At 41.0% G+C, this 15802-nt stretch overlaps 1 protein-coding gene across 3 annotated transcripts in view; it reads left to right on the top strand.

Moving 5' to 3' along the window:
- The window catches only part of SYT9 (synaptotagmin 9), an 82187-nt gene that overhangs the window by 46662 nt on the left and 19723 nt on the right, over positions 1-15802 (top strand). The gene's annotated exons all lie outside the window — the stretch shown is intronic.

The raw sequence follows: 15802 nt of genomic DNA, 5'->3' as shown, positions 1-15802 counted from the left end.
GGGGTTTTTCCTGATTAGTTCCGCTGAGAGAAACCAGCAGTGCTGTAGTGGATAAGTATTGCAGGGTAGCACAGCTTCAGGTTGCTTGTCAGAACAGGAGCAATAATGTCATCAGCCTTAGCAATGTGGTAATTGGGGGATTTTCCTTGCTCTGGGAAGTGAATGAGGCGATAATGAAGCCTTCAGATTTGTAAGATCGGTATAGAAAAAGTCACAGAAAGAGGAAATAACCAAGTAGAGGCTGGGTAGGGCTTTCCATTCCTTTCATAAGATCCCTACTTCATTCTTGCAGTAGTAGTTTTCTGCAAAATTGTCTGCATTTCTAATTAAAATGAAATGGCTGCATTTCAGCTAGCTGGGGATTTGTTATTGAGGCCCGGTGTGTTTTACAAGCTGAATCCATGCAGTCTGAAATAGATCAATGGCACTTGCTTGCAGGAAACTGCGCAGCAGAGCAGCAATGCTGATCCTCATAAATTGTATTTAGGGATAAGGGAGAAATTTGATTCAGTTTGCATTTAAAGGTGAACCTACGTAATTTGCTCCCTCCTAAACAATAGGTGAACTGAAGCACAGCCATTGCGTTTTAAACTCTGCTTGGGAGCATGGAGATTGGGAACATGATGAGCTCCTCCCTTTAAAATTTACTACTACACCACTGGGTAACCACACATTTATCTCTTGACTGGAGTTGTAGAAAAATATAATATTTATTCATTATTACTTACTTCAACAGTTTATATACCTCTTAACACCGTAGTCTTAAACTTTGCCTGATAGCATTTTGGCAGCTGGTGCAAACTTTTAAACCTTAGCATTATATGCTGGTAGTATTCTGACCCCACCAGCCATCTAGCCCAGGCTTCCTCAAACTTGGCCCTCCAGACGTTTTGAGGCTACAATTCCCATCATCCCTGACCACTGGTCCTGCTAGCTAGGGATCATGGGAGTTGTAGGCCAAAAACATCTTCTAGAGGGCCGAGTTTGAGGAAGCCTGGTCTAGCCACAGCATTTTGTGAGCTTTCATCTACTGTACTCTCCATATAGTTTTCCTCTCCTCTCTTCACAAAGTATTGCACCAGCAGCTGTCTCATGAGGTTATTCACAAACAAGGTGGAGGAAAACATTTTAGGATAACATTGAAGCTCTGCCACCCTCAGCTGTTGAAGGTCTCCTGCTTCCTTGCTGCCCCTCATGCATGGAACTGTCAACATAATTCCACTTTTCCTACTTTCTGTCCTCGAAACCTACCTTTTCTGTGAAGCTGGGGAAACCCGGCCAGATGGGCGGGGTATAAGTAATGAATTATTATTATAATTATAATTATTATAATTATAATTATTATTATTATTATTATTATTATTATTACAAGCATCTATTCATACTGTTGCTAAGCCTAAGGGAGCAATCTTAACCTCCCAGACCTCTGGTAAGGCTACATGGAACGGTGTTGCCACCACTGCATACAGCAGTCAGGGTGGAAGCTGGATGGAGGGGAAGGTATTTTTATGACAGCAAACAGGCAGCAGTCCATACGCAATTACCCAATCATTAAGCAAAGATTCGGCAGCCATAAAGTTAACTTCACATTAAATGAAATGATGCATTATGTACTAGATGAGAGACTTCTGGTTTCAAAGCATCAATCTGTTTCTCTCTTAATATCCATGGCACTAATTCCACAATAGAAATAGTTATGGACCCTAAATTTTGAAACCTATAATCTCAGAAGGCCTTTAATATTCCTAACTGGCAGACATTTCTTCTTTACAGTTACGGGGCGGTTAATAATTTCACCAGCAGTAAAAACAACAAAACCAGATCCTTGCTAGTGAAAGCTGTATCATTGGATGCTACTGTGTCCATTTTATTTATTGTTTTATTTATTAAATTTATATACCGCCCTTCATCAGAGTATCTCAGGGCAGTTCACAGAATAAAATACAAGTACAAAAACCACAAGTAAATAATTTAACAAAAACAACTGCTTTCACAAATCAAAAAGTAGTTAATTTCCTCCAAGACACTATAATCTTATGAAGTCCACACACATTTTTATCTGGATACTTTTCAGGCTAACAGCAGAGCATCCGAATTAGTTACATGCAGAGCAGAATTTCAGCACATCTGTACATTCCATACACATTCTTCATTTTGTTGTTCAGATGGAAATTGGTTGAAAGTGATTTAACTTCGGATACACTGCCATTGATCTATTATGCGGAGCCTGGTTTGTACAAATTGATCAAGGGATTCTGGTATTTATTTTGATTGTGGGACATGCCCCCCCCCCCAAGTGCAAATGAGTCTCAGCAGGAGCCATAACCCAACTGGAAACTTCCTTGATGAAAAACTCAAGACTAATGACGTTTTTACAGCACACTGTTTTCAAATTAAGATATTACAGCTTTATAGCCTTTGAATATTTGCAAATGTGATTCGGGCACTAAAGTTATGGACAGCTAACAATATAAACCAAGAACTCTTGCATATTTTAGTTATCGTTTCCCTATGTTTCCCTGAGGTTGTTCTCAAACACTGTAAATGCAGCCTCAACTCCTCCAAAGCAGCATAAAATTCATTCTATCAAATATGTGGAATCTTGCCAGGGCTCATGAACCTTTCAACTGAGCTGTGTGATAAGGAAAACAGAACGGATTTATTATAGAGGACAGAAAACAAAACACATTTTGACCATACTCCACTCTAAATCTTGGCTGTTTCAAACTTCAAAAGGAAATGTATTTTATGTATTTTGACCCAAAACATATTTACCATATAACCAACTGCATTTTACTTCTGACTTGGGACTGGTGTTGGCATTATTTGGGTCAACACTTTCCAAGGGATTATTATCCACTTAAACATCTCCCCCCTCAACCCTAGTCACCAGAAGGCAATGTAAATAGGCAAGCCTTGTCCTACCATGAAAAACTGAGGAGTTCCCATGAGGAGTTAGGCCCCTACGTCAATGTTTATATGATTTCACCATGGAGATTAGATGGATCCTTGCAATGCCCACAGGAAAAGACCGGCCACCCTGAGCCATTGTTACCCAAAAAAGGGGACTCTCTCAAGAGCAGCTCAGTAATAGGTAAAGGTATAGGGACTCCTGACCATTAGGTTCAGTCATGGACAACTCTGGGGTTGTGGCGCTCATCTCGCTTTACTGGCCGAGGGAGCCGGTGTTTGTCCACAGACAGCTTCCGGGTCATGTGGCCAGCATGACTAAGCTGCTTCTGGTGAAACCAGAGCAGCTCACGGAAATGCTGTTTACCTTTCCGCTGGAGCGGTACCAATTTATCTACTTGCACTTTGATGTGCTTTCGAACTGCTAGGTTGGCAGGAGCATGGACCAAACAACGGGAGCTCACCCCGTCACGGGGATTCGAACCACCGACCTTCTGATTGGCAAGCCCTAGGCTCTCTGGTTTAACCCACAGCGCCACCCACGTGGTCTCCAGCAAATAGCGCAGATAACTCTTGGAAGGTGTATGGTGCAGTTTTACTGCTGAAGCTAATCCAGCTTCACCCTAAATGCTCCCCAGAAGCATAGTCTGCCTGGGAGCTGTATGTACACTCTCCTGAGCTCCTTAGAGGACAAACAGGTATCTAGGTGTAATTAATTAAACATAGTAAGCATGTCAAGGTAATCATAATCACAGAAAAATATTGGATTATCATTGTAATCAAACATTGGCAAAATCTTGAGTATCATTTTTTCCAGTTTATGTTTAGAATAAGTCCAGATGGAAGGACAAACCAGGATGCAGGGCTAAGGAGGAGTTTAGGAAATACAGAGGAATATGGGCAAACACATGGGAGAGTTGATTTGAATCATTGATGAAAATTGGTTTCTTCTCTTGCTGATTTGAAAATGTACTTGGTTTAAATCAAGCTACCCTACTCAGGAGCAGCAACCCTTATCCCTCTTCCGATCAAAGTAAAAGTTTCCTACATTGTCTGCAGCAGATTAATATATCATTTCAAAGATTGCTCTAATTCGAGACAATATCGTAATGTTGTCTGTGATTGCAAAAGATTATACCTAGAAGAAGAATCTGTCATTTCTCAGTGTATCTGCTCTCATAAGCTGATAATGAGGAGGAAAACCAGTCTCTCTGACAAAAAAGAAAAGAAAAACAAGGAAAGATAACAGTCATTTCAATTCTGAGGTACTCCGCTTCTTAAGACATTTTATTTTTTTTTGTAGCTGAGAACATGTATTTGATGCAACACAAAACAGGTACAGCAATCACTGAAAACTTGAAACATATCATTGACTAATCCAGCAGGCTGATCTACAAGCCATATGTGCGCTGAGATTTCTGAGTGGCTCCTGCCCTGAAATAGTTTCCCAGGACAAGCTGCACTTGGTATCATAGGGAAGTCATTTATCCAGCGATGCTTTGCGGGGAGGAGAGGAGCAATTTCTTCTGCTAGAAGAAATAAAGGGGAAAATATGAGGAGAAGGAAATGCATTCAGGCCCCTTGCAATTACCTAACTTGATTCTTTAATAATAAAAAAATGCATTACGTCACAGACTTCTGACAAGCTCCTTCTCCTGTAGGACAGTTTTGTGAATTCAAATCTCCAGGGCCTGATGAGCTGCACCCAAGAATATTAAAGGAGCTTTCAGGTGTAATCACAGAGCCTCTCTATAATCTATAATCTTTTAGAATTATTGGAGAACAAGTGAGGGCCTTTCAGACTGGAGGCAGGCAAATGTTGACCTCATCTTCAAAAAAAAAAAAAAAAAGCTTTACATTAATACCAGAAAAGGTCCTATAAAGGATCATTAAACAGTTGATATGTGAGCACTTAGAAATGATACTGTGATTACAAGTCATATCAGACGAATCACATTTCTTTCTTTTTGAAAGAAAGCTTAGTGGATCAGGGAAATGCAGTGGATGTAGTGTATCTTGATTTTGGTAAGACTTTGGACAAAATTCCCCATGATATTCTTGTGGAGAAGCTAGTAAAAGGTGGGATAGACAAGGGAACTGTCAGGTGGATTTGTAGCTGGTGGATTGACTGAACCCAAAGGGTGTTCACTAATAATTCCTTGCTATTCTGTAAAAAAATGACAAATGGGGCGCCACAGGGTTCTGTCCTGGGCCCATTGTTGTTGACATATTATAAATGACTTGGATGAAAGAATTGAGGGTTGTTCATCAAATATGCAGATGACATAAAACTGGGAGGGTAACTACTGGCACAGAAGACAGAATCGGGATTCAAGATGACCTTAACAGATTGGAGAACAGGGCCAAAACTAACAAAATGAATCTCAGTAGGGACAAAATATATAAGAAATAGATCTACACTAAATTATAGAATAGCAGTGAATAGAGCTACATATATGCAGAGCTACATACATGCAAGAATGAATTTCAATGAGGACAAGTGTAAGATTCTACACTTAGGTAGGAGTAACCAGCTGCACAAATATAAGATGAGGGACACCTGGCTTACCAGTAGTACATGTAAAAAGGATCTAGGGGTTTTAGTAGACCACAAGCTTAACATGAGTCAACAGTGTGATGCAGCGGGGGGGGGGGGGGCTAATTCCATTCTAGCCTGCCTCAACAGAAGTATAGTGTCCAGATCAAGGGAAGTAATAGTACTCCTCTATTCTGCCTTGGTCAGACCACACCTGGAGTATTGTGTCTAGTTCTGGGTGCCACAATTTAAGAAGGATAATGACAAGCTGAAACACATACAGAGGAGGGCAGCCAAGATTATTGAAGGTCTTGGAAACCAAGCCTTAGGAGAAATGGTTGAGGGAATTTGGTGTGTTTAGCCTGGAAAATAGGAGACCGACAGGCAATACGATAGCCATCTTCAAATATCTTAAGGGCTGCCACATGGATGATGGAGCAAGCTTGTTTTCTCCTGCTCTGGAGGATAGGACCCGAACCAGTGGCTTCAAGATACAAGAAAGGCGGTTTCAATTAAATATCAGGAAGAACTTTCTGATGGTAGGAGCTGTTGAACAGTGAACAGATTCTCTCAGAAGGTGGTAGACTCTCCTTCCTTGCAGGTTTTTAAGCAGAGGTTGGATGGCCATCTGTCATGGATGCTTGAGTTGAGATTCCTGAATTGCAGGGGGTTGACTAGACGATGTTCAAGGTCCTTTCTAACTCTACAATTCTATGGTGCAATTATTTCTCTGTAAGAATTTTTGGAATCCCCAAAGGGAAATACGGGAATAATGCATGTAACCTAAAATCTGCAAAGCAAAGAAATCATGGGAATGCAATCCACTTTGTGTGTTTTTGCACCATTTCCCTTCTGCACACAAGCTGTCCATAGATCACTGTGCACTAAACTTTGCTGAATATGTGTCCGTGCCCCACTTTTCTGAGATGGCATGAACAGTTGGCAAGAGCAGTGTGAGGGCTGGCTGGAGGCTGTCCTCAGACCAATAATCAAGTGTCACATATGACATTTATTAATACTTGTAAGTTGCATCATTTTACCTGTCTGTATGGCCAGAGCAACCTTTTTCAATCCATCCTGGCTGGGACTGATGGCAGCTACATCTGGAGGGCTCCAGGTGGGTGGACTAGAGCCTCAGGAGTAGGTAGAAAAATCTGTCATATAGATGGCTTGCAGGGGTGGAAAGAGAGACATCTGGTTTTGGCATTCCTTCTTTAATCAAGTATGCAAGGAAGGTTAAACAAGGTCTTGGCCCTGTAGGTCTTGTTCAGATAAAAAAAGTCTTGAGAATCAAGAGATGTAAATTTCACAAGGGGGGAAAAACCCTAACCACACAGAGAGAGAAAGGAATATAATTGCTCTTCACGCTCTGCACAGAAGAAACACTTTCTGTAGCACCTCGGCTGCTTCACTGCACTATCAGCTCCCCCCGCACACACACCAACTTGTTTTACATTGTGCGATAATTCACATTTTCCAAGCCACCTTTCCAATTCTGGTTCCCATTTCTTTTTAGAAACTGACAGGTTTTAAAAATATGTTATGCTAGTTCCTGTTAAGTTGGAATTAAGTAATTTGTGCCTGGAGACAGGCGACAGCTTTCTCAAAGGGTTGAAGGTGGCATAAGCAAAGCATCAGGTCTCTCTGTGCACACACCCAACGAAGCTGACAATAGGATTTATTGTATGGTTCAAGGAATCCAGCTGGTGCCCTCCAGCTGTTTTGGAATAGAGCTCCCATTATCCCCAGCCAGCACAATCAGAAAGTGGCCAAAGATGGTCCTTCAAAACTTTTGAAGAAAAAAAAAAAAACCAATATAGATGGTATATTAAACCGGTAAAAATGGCCAAAATGTATAGAACAGAATTGAAGATCTGTTGGAGATCTAAAGAAAAGGAAGGTACCTTTTACCATATGTGGTGGGAATGTAGACATATAAAAAAATTCTGGGAAATGATATACAATGAATTGAAAAAAATGTTTAAAATAACATTTGTAAAAAAGCCAGAAGCCTTTTTGATAGGTATTTTAGATCAAGAATTACCAAAATTAGAAGACTAGAGAAATACCAACGAAAGAACAATGGCAAGAAAAATTGATGAACTACGCAGAGTTAGCGAAGTTAACAAAATACATGAAAAAGATAACAGTGACTTCAAAAAGGAATGGGAGCTATTTACAGTCTACTTGCAGAAACAACAAAAATAAATGGACTCATTGGCAGGATTTGAATAAACTTTCACAATTTTATTGAGTTTAAACATAGAGGACGATATTGCAACAACACCTAATAGTATATATACATGCAGAATATAACAAACAATGTAACAAACCAGAAGGGGAAGTTGAGGGAAGTCGGGTGGGGAGGGAGAAGATTGCAAATGTAATGGTAAGGTAGGATTGGATATTGGTATGTGATATATGGAATTTGCAATTATAAAACCGCAATAAAAATTCATTTTTTTAAAAAAAACAAAAACCCCAAAACCTATCTGATAAGAATTGTGTGTATGTACCACTATTCTATCCAACCATTATGCCTCTGTCATTTAGCTGTTTTGGGCATGAATCAGGCAGTTTTCGCAAGCTGGAAAAAAGGTGTTTTATGCCCCCCCCCCCTTTGTCACATTCCTAACTTTGTGTGGAATGCTGATGGCAAGTGAAAACCTGGGAATGCAAAAGCCTGATTTGTGTGATTTTTCTTCTGCGATGGGCATCATTGTTTGAATTGGGTAGCTTCAAGTGTAGGTGACTACATGGAGTAGGAAGAGAAAGGAGGAAAATTTCAGGTGGACCCCGAAGTATGCTTTATTGAACCCAAAGCTGTTCAAATATAAATAGTTCTTCAGGAGCGCAACCAAATCCCTTGGTCTTGAAATTCTTTTGCAAAATACATGGTGTGCCCATGTCTCATACTAGCTATATGCATGACTGAGGGAAGAAATGTATATTCTGTGCTGGAAGATTAGAGGTCTTGACGCTGGCCAGTCATTTTGACTTGACACTTTTAAACCCCCTTAGAGAGAGGCTTAGCAGTAGTAGGCTGCAGGGCTCTAAACTTAAGGAGCTAGAGTCAGTCATGGCTTCCCTGTAAAAAAAAAAAAAAAAACCACGGAAAATGCAGCTTGTTAAGGGTACTGAAAGTACTGTTGTATCATTTTATGCTGTGCTACCTGCACAGATTGGTTGTGTGCCATCCATCCTTCGCACCAATTAGTGACCTGGGTCTGGATTCTGGACTCAGTCTGGAGGAACATTTGAATTAAATGAATTGAATTAGGTGCATTAAAAATGGCATCTGGAGCCATCCATCTAGGCTGGATGGTAGGAAGAAAAGAGAATCTAATTTAGTGGTTCAACACACACACACAAAAAAAACATTTTTATTTTAGATTTTATTGGGGGGTACTACTGCTGCAGTTTTGTGTAAGCACAATAAAATTCTCTTTTCAAGAGAAGGTTGTTCTTTTTTTCTAAAGTACATATTCATAAAAAATAACGTTATGAAATTCTCCAACTGAAGTGGCATATGGGGCATAATAGAACCATGGAATAATAAAGGTGTGTAATTGGAAGATTCTGCCCATCCTTAATGGCACACGTTGGGACTATATTCCTAGTCTGGGCTTCATGCAATAACATTTGCAACCTGCAAACTTGTGGTAGAGCATCACATGGAATGTCCTCACCCAAGTCCAACAGGTGGTTGCTGGAGTCAGACATGTTCATCCTTATTCTCTCCAGGTCAGCACCAATGTCATTTCTGTTCAGTGTTTCTGCCATCACAGCCGCATCGCCACTTTTGCAATCGCCTCTACACTTCCACCTAAACATTAGGAAGAACTTCCTGACAGTAAGAGCTGTTCGACAGTGGAATTTGCTGCCAAGGAGTGTGGTGGAGTCTCCTTCTTCGGAGGTCTTTAAGCAGAGGCTTGACAACCATATGTCAGGAGTGCTCTGATGGTGTTTCCTGCTTGGCAGGGGGTTGGACTCGATGACCCTTGTGGTCTCTTCCAACTCTATGATTCTATGATTCTGATAGCATCCTCCAAATCACTTTGAAGTTGAGAAACAGTAGTTTCCATCTTCTTCTTTTGTGTGACCTCAAGAAGCTACCCTCCTGTTTTATCTTTGTTCCACAGCTGCTCATGTTTGGCCTGCTTGAGATTAGCTTTACGCTCAACCGTAGGGCTGCCAGATTTCAAAAAGTAAAAGCCAGGACACCCTGAAAGTTATTGAGCTTTTTTTATATACACACACCCGAAATGTTGTTGGTTCCTCCCACTTTTGCTTCTGCAGCCTCCTGTGTCATCCCAGAGGGTTGGTGGACCTTTTGAAACAGTGTGGAAGGTGAGGCAGGAGACTCAAGAGGAAAAAAGGGAGATATTCTAAAATTCAACACATCCCTTCCATTCACAGAAGGCTTCACTGGAACAAAAAGCCTTCTTTGAGTGGAGGAAAACTATTGGATAAAACTCTTTATTTATTTAAACCATTTAAAACCGCACCTCATTGCAATTGCCCTCATAAAGCAGTGTGCAAACTAATTGCACAATAAGCATAACTCTTGGCACTGAAATATTTTTCCCAGTTAACTGCAATGTTTCTGTTACATTCACAACATTCCAGTTTTAAGAGAATCTGCAAGTACAGCAGCCAATGCTTGAAATCTTGGTTCTCTGGAATCTTTCCCTAGAATGAGATTATATAAACTTTGTCCTTTTTATATTGGCCAAGCCCTGGAATTGCCTCCAAGCAATTTTATACATGCTAGTTTACTGTCAAAATGCACAGTATCCCTGATAGAGTGTTTTTTGGGTGGGTGGGGGTGAGTAGACCTTCATCTCACTTTTGTTTAGTTTTTTAAACAAGTCAGAGAATATCCCCATCTGTTTCTTTGCAGATGAAACTATAGAGTCTTTCATTAGCCTTGAGAATTCATCTCTCAAAAAATCCCAGTGTTGTTGATGCTGGTTAAATTCATGGAGTCTAATGAGAATTTATTCGTCCCCCTGAATTGCACATACTCTTCTTGTTTGCAATGCCTCAGGCTATTTTTAGCCTTAAATCTGCAAAATATCAGAACCATAGGTCACCCTCTATTGAACAGGGTTTGATCCCTCTCCACCCCCACCCTGAATTTTTTAGGATTTCATGTCTCTGGTGTATGCAGCCTGTGCTCTTCTAGTTTTCTTTTCTTTTCTTTTTTTAATATAGTTTTTCTTCCTCTTCTTTTGGAAGCTGTCTCTCTTGAGAGCATAACTGGGTTATACTGGAGACATATAATTTAATGTTAAATTAAATTACATCAGATTCAGTGATGCCTGCAACACCAGTTAGATTCCCCAGACGATTCTGGGAAATGATTCCCCAAATTTCATGGGAAAAGAAGAGAACTAGAACGTCACATTTGCCTCATGCACATTAGCTCAAAATAGTAAAGAGAGGGAGAAAAAGAAATATTTTGCAGGGTCGTGTAAAGCATCTACTTAAAGTATTGCAGGCTCTTTCAAGCACCAATGCCATGGATTACATATTCAAGTTAAAATCTAGTGTAACCACCTTGATTTTTCATATTTTCCCTCTCTTTACATTTTATCTTTAATAGGTGGCCAGTTTCTTAAAATCTGCTTCTTGCTCTGACTCCACATTGTGTGCATTTGGTATGAATCAAAACCACGTTGCAGAGGCGTGCATGTGAATAGTGTTACCTTGTGAGCAGGTCTCATCTTGCATGCCTTTCCCGTTGACAAAATTCTGTCAGCAACTCCCAGCCCAGGAAAGTATAAAGATAAGGGCAGATTTCTTACCGTCCTTTTTTTATTCAGTATTCACAGAGAGAGGCTATTGAATCCGGCCTATTGGATAATGGCGTTGTCCTGAGTGAATCTCCAGCCCCATTCTCTCCCACTTCCTCATTCGTCATCTCTATGGGTGCTGCTACGTGCCCTCTGTCTTTGAGCTCTTTGTTCTCCTACTTTCAAGGCTCTCCGGGTTCTGGGAGAGGGGAGTCTGGAATGCTTTCCAATGACGTGTCTGCCAGGTGTTGCTCTGGCTCTCCCATGATTTCCCAACTTTCCCCCTCATCTGCCTCTGGGCTGTGACCTCCCTCAGACCCCTGTTGTAAATCTATACCGTCTTCCTCTTCCTCCTCCCTGGAAGGGTCAGGCTGAGGAGATGATCTCCACCATTCCTCCTCTGCCCAGTTCCTGACACCCATTGAGACACCCTTTGGCAGGTCATGAAATCCATTGGAAAGTCTTATATAAATTAACTGGCTCACATATTCTCACTGTTCCATAGAATACCATAGAATCGTATTGAGTTGGAAGAGACCCTGAGGATCATCTAATCTTAACCCCCTGCAATGCAGCAAAATGCAGCTGTCCTTTACGGGGATCAAACCTGCAACCTTGACATTGTCGGCACCATGCTCTCACCAGCTGAGCTATGCAGCTTCACCCACATTTGCAAAGATGTCTTGTGAAAGCCTGGCTGCGGCAGGGGCACATAATTAATCAGAAAACGTCTTTCTGTGTCTTTACTTCCTCACAATGAATTTCTTTTAGAGAATGGAGCACACAGAATGCTAATTACATTTTATTTAAACAAGCCATAGCTTTGCTTATCCAAAGTTAGTTTTGTTTTACCGCTGCTCCTCTCATGCTTTTGTTGTTTGATGAGCAGTGTGATCAAACAAACTATGGTTAGCCAATGGTTCAGAATTCACATGCAACAAACAGCAAGCCAAAGTTAAAACTAGCATGGTTCATAAGACAACAACAAACCATGGCTTCAGATTGTGTGTTGCCGGCAGTAAAGAAATCAAGACCAGGGTTTATATATCTCACTAAGCCATGGTTTCTCCTGCCAACCTAGCAGTTCGAAAGCATGTCAAAGTGCAAGTAGATAAATAGGTACCGCTCTGGCGGGAGGTTAAACGGCGTTTCCGTGCGCTGTTCTGGTTCGCCAGAAGCGGCTTATGTACGCCGGCTCCCTCGGCCAATAAAGCAAGATGAGTGCCCCAACCCCAGAGTCGGTCACGACTGAACCTAATGGTCAGGGGTCCCTTTACCTTTACCTTAAGCCATGGTTTAATAAACAACTGTTTAGCCTTATTCACAAGCGAGACCTCTTATCGTTTCCACAGAGATACTGCTGAAAATAGCTTATGTGGGTGAATTGTACTCATTCCACTTTTAATATGGAGGGCTACTTGCCACATGGATTCTCTGTCCCTCCCAGCAGCTGCTCACTATGAGGAGCAGGAGTTATTTTTTCTGTTTTTCTTGGAACTTGAAGGAGAGTCCTTGTTCCTTTGAAAGAATGGAAGGACAGTATAAAATAACCCAAAGGGAGGACTTTGTAATTTGAAATATCTCCATCTTCTAAGGGAAAAAAATACTTTCTTGAAGCATCTTGGTATATATTTCTTGTTTTTCAACATTGGGCTGGTGCAACTGTCTTGTTTTTGTGTAGGAAAAATGACCACTTGCATTTACAGTATTTGAAATCTTTGTAAGAAATTCCCTCCTAGACAAATGGCAGGCATAACTTGTCACCATCATGAGTGCTTAATCATCCAAGGCCCTTTTATCAGAGAGAAAATGAATCAATCTGGAAAAGAGCTGGATGTTAGGTATTGACAGCTTAATTAAAATTATAACAGAGAAAGATACCAAAATGGTTGTTAGAATTTCCCTTTGCCAGTCTATTACATATGGTTTCCTAACCACACTTTGTATTCAGAAGCATTAGTAGAATCCAGGCTTTCATAATAATCTTAGAGCCTGTTTTTTGTCTGAAAGAACCAAAGTCTCAAAACTTTATGCTGATTTCCCTAAGGTGCTCAAATTGCTGGCTCCTCTAGAGGTAACTAATAGCAGTCCTAGGCATGTCTACCCAGAAGTCCAAATAAAATCAATGATATTTACACCCAGCTAAGTATGAATGTTGTATTTAGCAGTGAACTACTAATGAGGTTTTTGTGATAGTTCTCACAACACTGTAGTCAACAGGTACTTACAAAGTGGCACATTGCTAGATAGCTAGTAAGTGTATGCTTCAACAGTTGAAAAGAATTGAGATTTTATATCAGGTTGAAAAGGAAAGGGATGGCAACCCACCTCATTTCAAGATTTATGCATTTTAACTGTGTGTAGAAGCTGTGTTGCTATCACAGGTATGACACGGTGAATACTTCCTTGCTGTTTATCAAACGGCTGCACAAATCTGAAAAATAAAAAGTTTCCATTGGTGTATTGGAAATTGTCCATTGGGCAGGATGATCTGCTACACAAAAATGGATGTAACAAACATTTTACAAGAAATTTAATTGAACATACAGACACATTCACTTGATATTAAGATGACTGTCTTTAATGCCTTCAGCAATAAATAATTGTACTTTGGGGATATAAGTGTAAGCCTATCATAAACCCATTGGTTAAGACTGGTACATTTCAGTTTTCTTTTCTAGCTTTTCATTTGATATGTAACAAAGATGAAAAACTGTTAATGGTGGAGATAGTCCAGATACTGCTGGCAAAAGATACCGAAATGTAGAAATACGAAACTATATCTGTAAGGGTGTTGTGGAAATAGATATGGCATCACAATTCACACAATCAGTTCTCACCTGGGACTCAGCTTCATTAGCAAAGAAAAAGCGCTTTATATGTGTGGTTTGTGACACCAGTGACACCAGATGGCGCTTTGGAGTTCCGTTTGAGCCAACCCGATTTCTCATACAAAGTTTAAAACTCGTTTAACTGAAATGCTTCTTTGATGTGGCTGGATCCAGCCCTGCTTGAAGCACCTGAAGTGTGTTTTGTGATGTACTTGAATGTACGCTCTGCCTTTTTTTTCTAAGCTGCAATCTTGGGCTCATAAACTTTCCTTATTATTATTTCTGATGAGAAGACATTTACATGGAAGTAAGTTTGGGCCGTGCCAGATTTTTTGGAGGTTTGTTTTTCAGTGCAAACATTGATAAGGCATCAGTAATGTGGGAAATTTCCCACCTGAATTGATTTCCCACCAAATCATTTGTAGTCCTTAGTGTGGAGCAATGGGGGGAAATACGATACTTTGCTGGTTTCAACTAATTCAGTGTGCTAGTGGAAGCCAGAACAAGCACTCCCACATGCACAGTGGGGTTTCTCTCCCCCCCCCCCAATCCGCAAATCCACAATGGAAGGGTGGGAGAACCCCAAAAACAGCACCGGGGGGGGGGGGAGATCATTCTGACTGGCGAATAAAAAGGCTTGTGCTGATAGAATGATTATATCAGTGGTACTTTGGTACTGATTATATCAGTGGTACTGCCTTTTCGAAAACGCGAAAAGGTTTGGAAAAAAATGTGAAAACCATTCATCCCAGCTTCAAGTAAATGCTGTTGCTTCACTGGAACCGAGGACAGGTTCTTAAAATACTCATGTGGATAAAAATAAAGGTAAAGGACCCCTGACAGTTAAGTCCAGTCACGAACGACTCTGGGGTTGCGCGCTCATCTCGCTTTACTGGCCAAGGGAGCCAACGTTTGTCCGCAGACAGTTTTTCCGGGTCATGTGACCAGCATGACTAAGCCGCTTCTGGCGAAACCAGAGCAGCACATGGAAACGGTGTTTACCTTCCCGCCAGAGCGGTACCTATTTATCTACTTGCACTTTGATGTGCTTTTGAACTGCTAGGTTGGCAGGAGCTGGGACTGAGCAACGGGAGCTCAGCCCATTGCGGGGATTCGAACCACTGACCTTCCGATTGGCAAGCCCTAGGCTTAGTGGTTTAGACCACAGCACCACTCACATCCTAATACTCGTGTGGATACCCAGGGACAAAGCACACATGTACAGCTGCTGTGTCTTCATGTGCATATGTTTTAATGAGAAGGACTGGGATGATAGAAGTGGGTGGTTCATATTTGAGGTGTCGCCTGTCATTTTGTATTTAGACTGTCACACTGAAGCACAGAGCAACTGTCCCTTTTTAAGGGTACTTGGATTATACGTCAAACGTTTTTAATAACATAACTTAAAAGCTACTTTTATGTGCATTTTCTTAGGGAAAGTATTGCTGGATTCAGAACCACCTGACCTAGTAGATCTGGAAGCCAGAGGCTTTGAATATATTGTTGCCTGAAGCCTCCTGCTTTAAGGATACACCTTGTTGTAAAAGAAGTTCCTTTAAATATGAGCGTGGTCTCATCCCTGAAACTTGTTTTTAATATTGAGATTTGTTCTTTGTAAAATAGGGAAGGCAAGAGAGTCTCTGAGCTAGACCAGATTAAAGGGAATGGCTTTCTAGCCAGAGGGGATGGCTTTAAGGCAGTCCATTAGTTGCCGTAATTAACAGCTG

The sequence above is a fragment of the Podarcis tiliguerta genome (genome assembly GCF_965153285.1).
Source record: "Podarcis tiliguerta genome assembly, chromosome: 1".
Taxonomy (NCBI): domain Eukaryota; kingdom Metazoa; phylum Chordata; class Lepidosauria; order Squamata; family Lacertidae; genus Podarcis; species Podarcis tiliguerta.
Note: the sequence above shows the minus strand (reverse complement) of the source record. Positions and strands in the feature narration are given on the sequence as shown.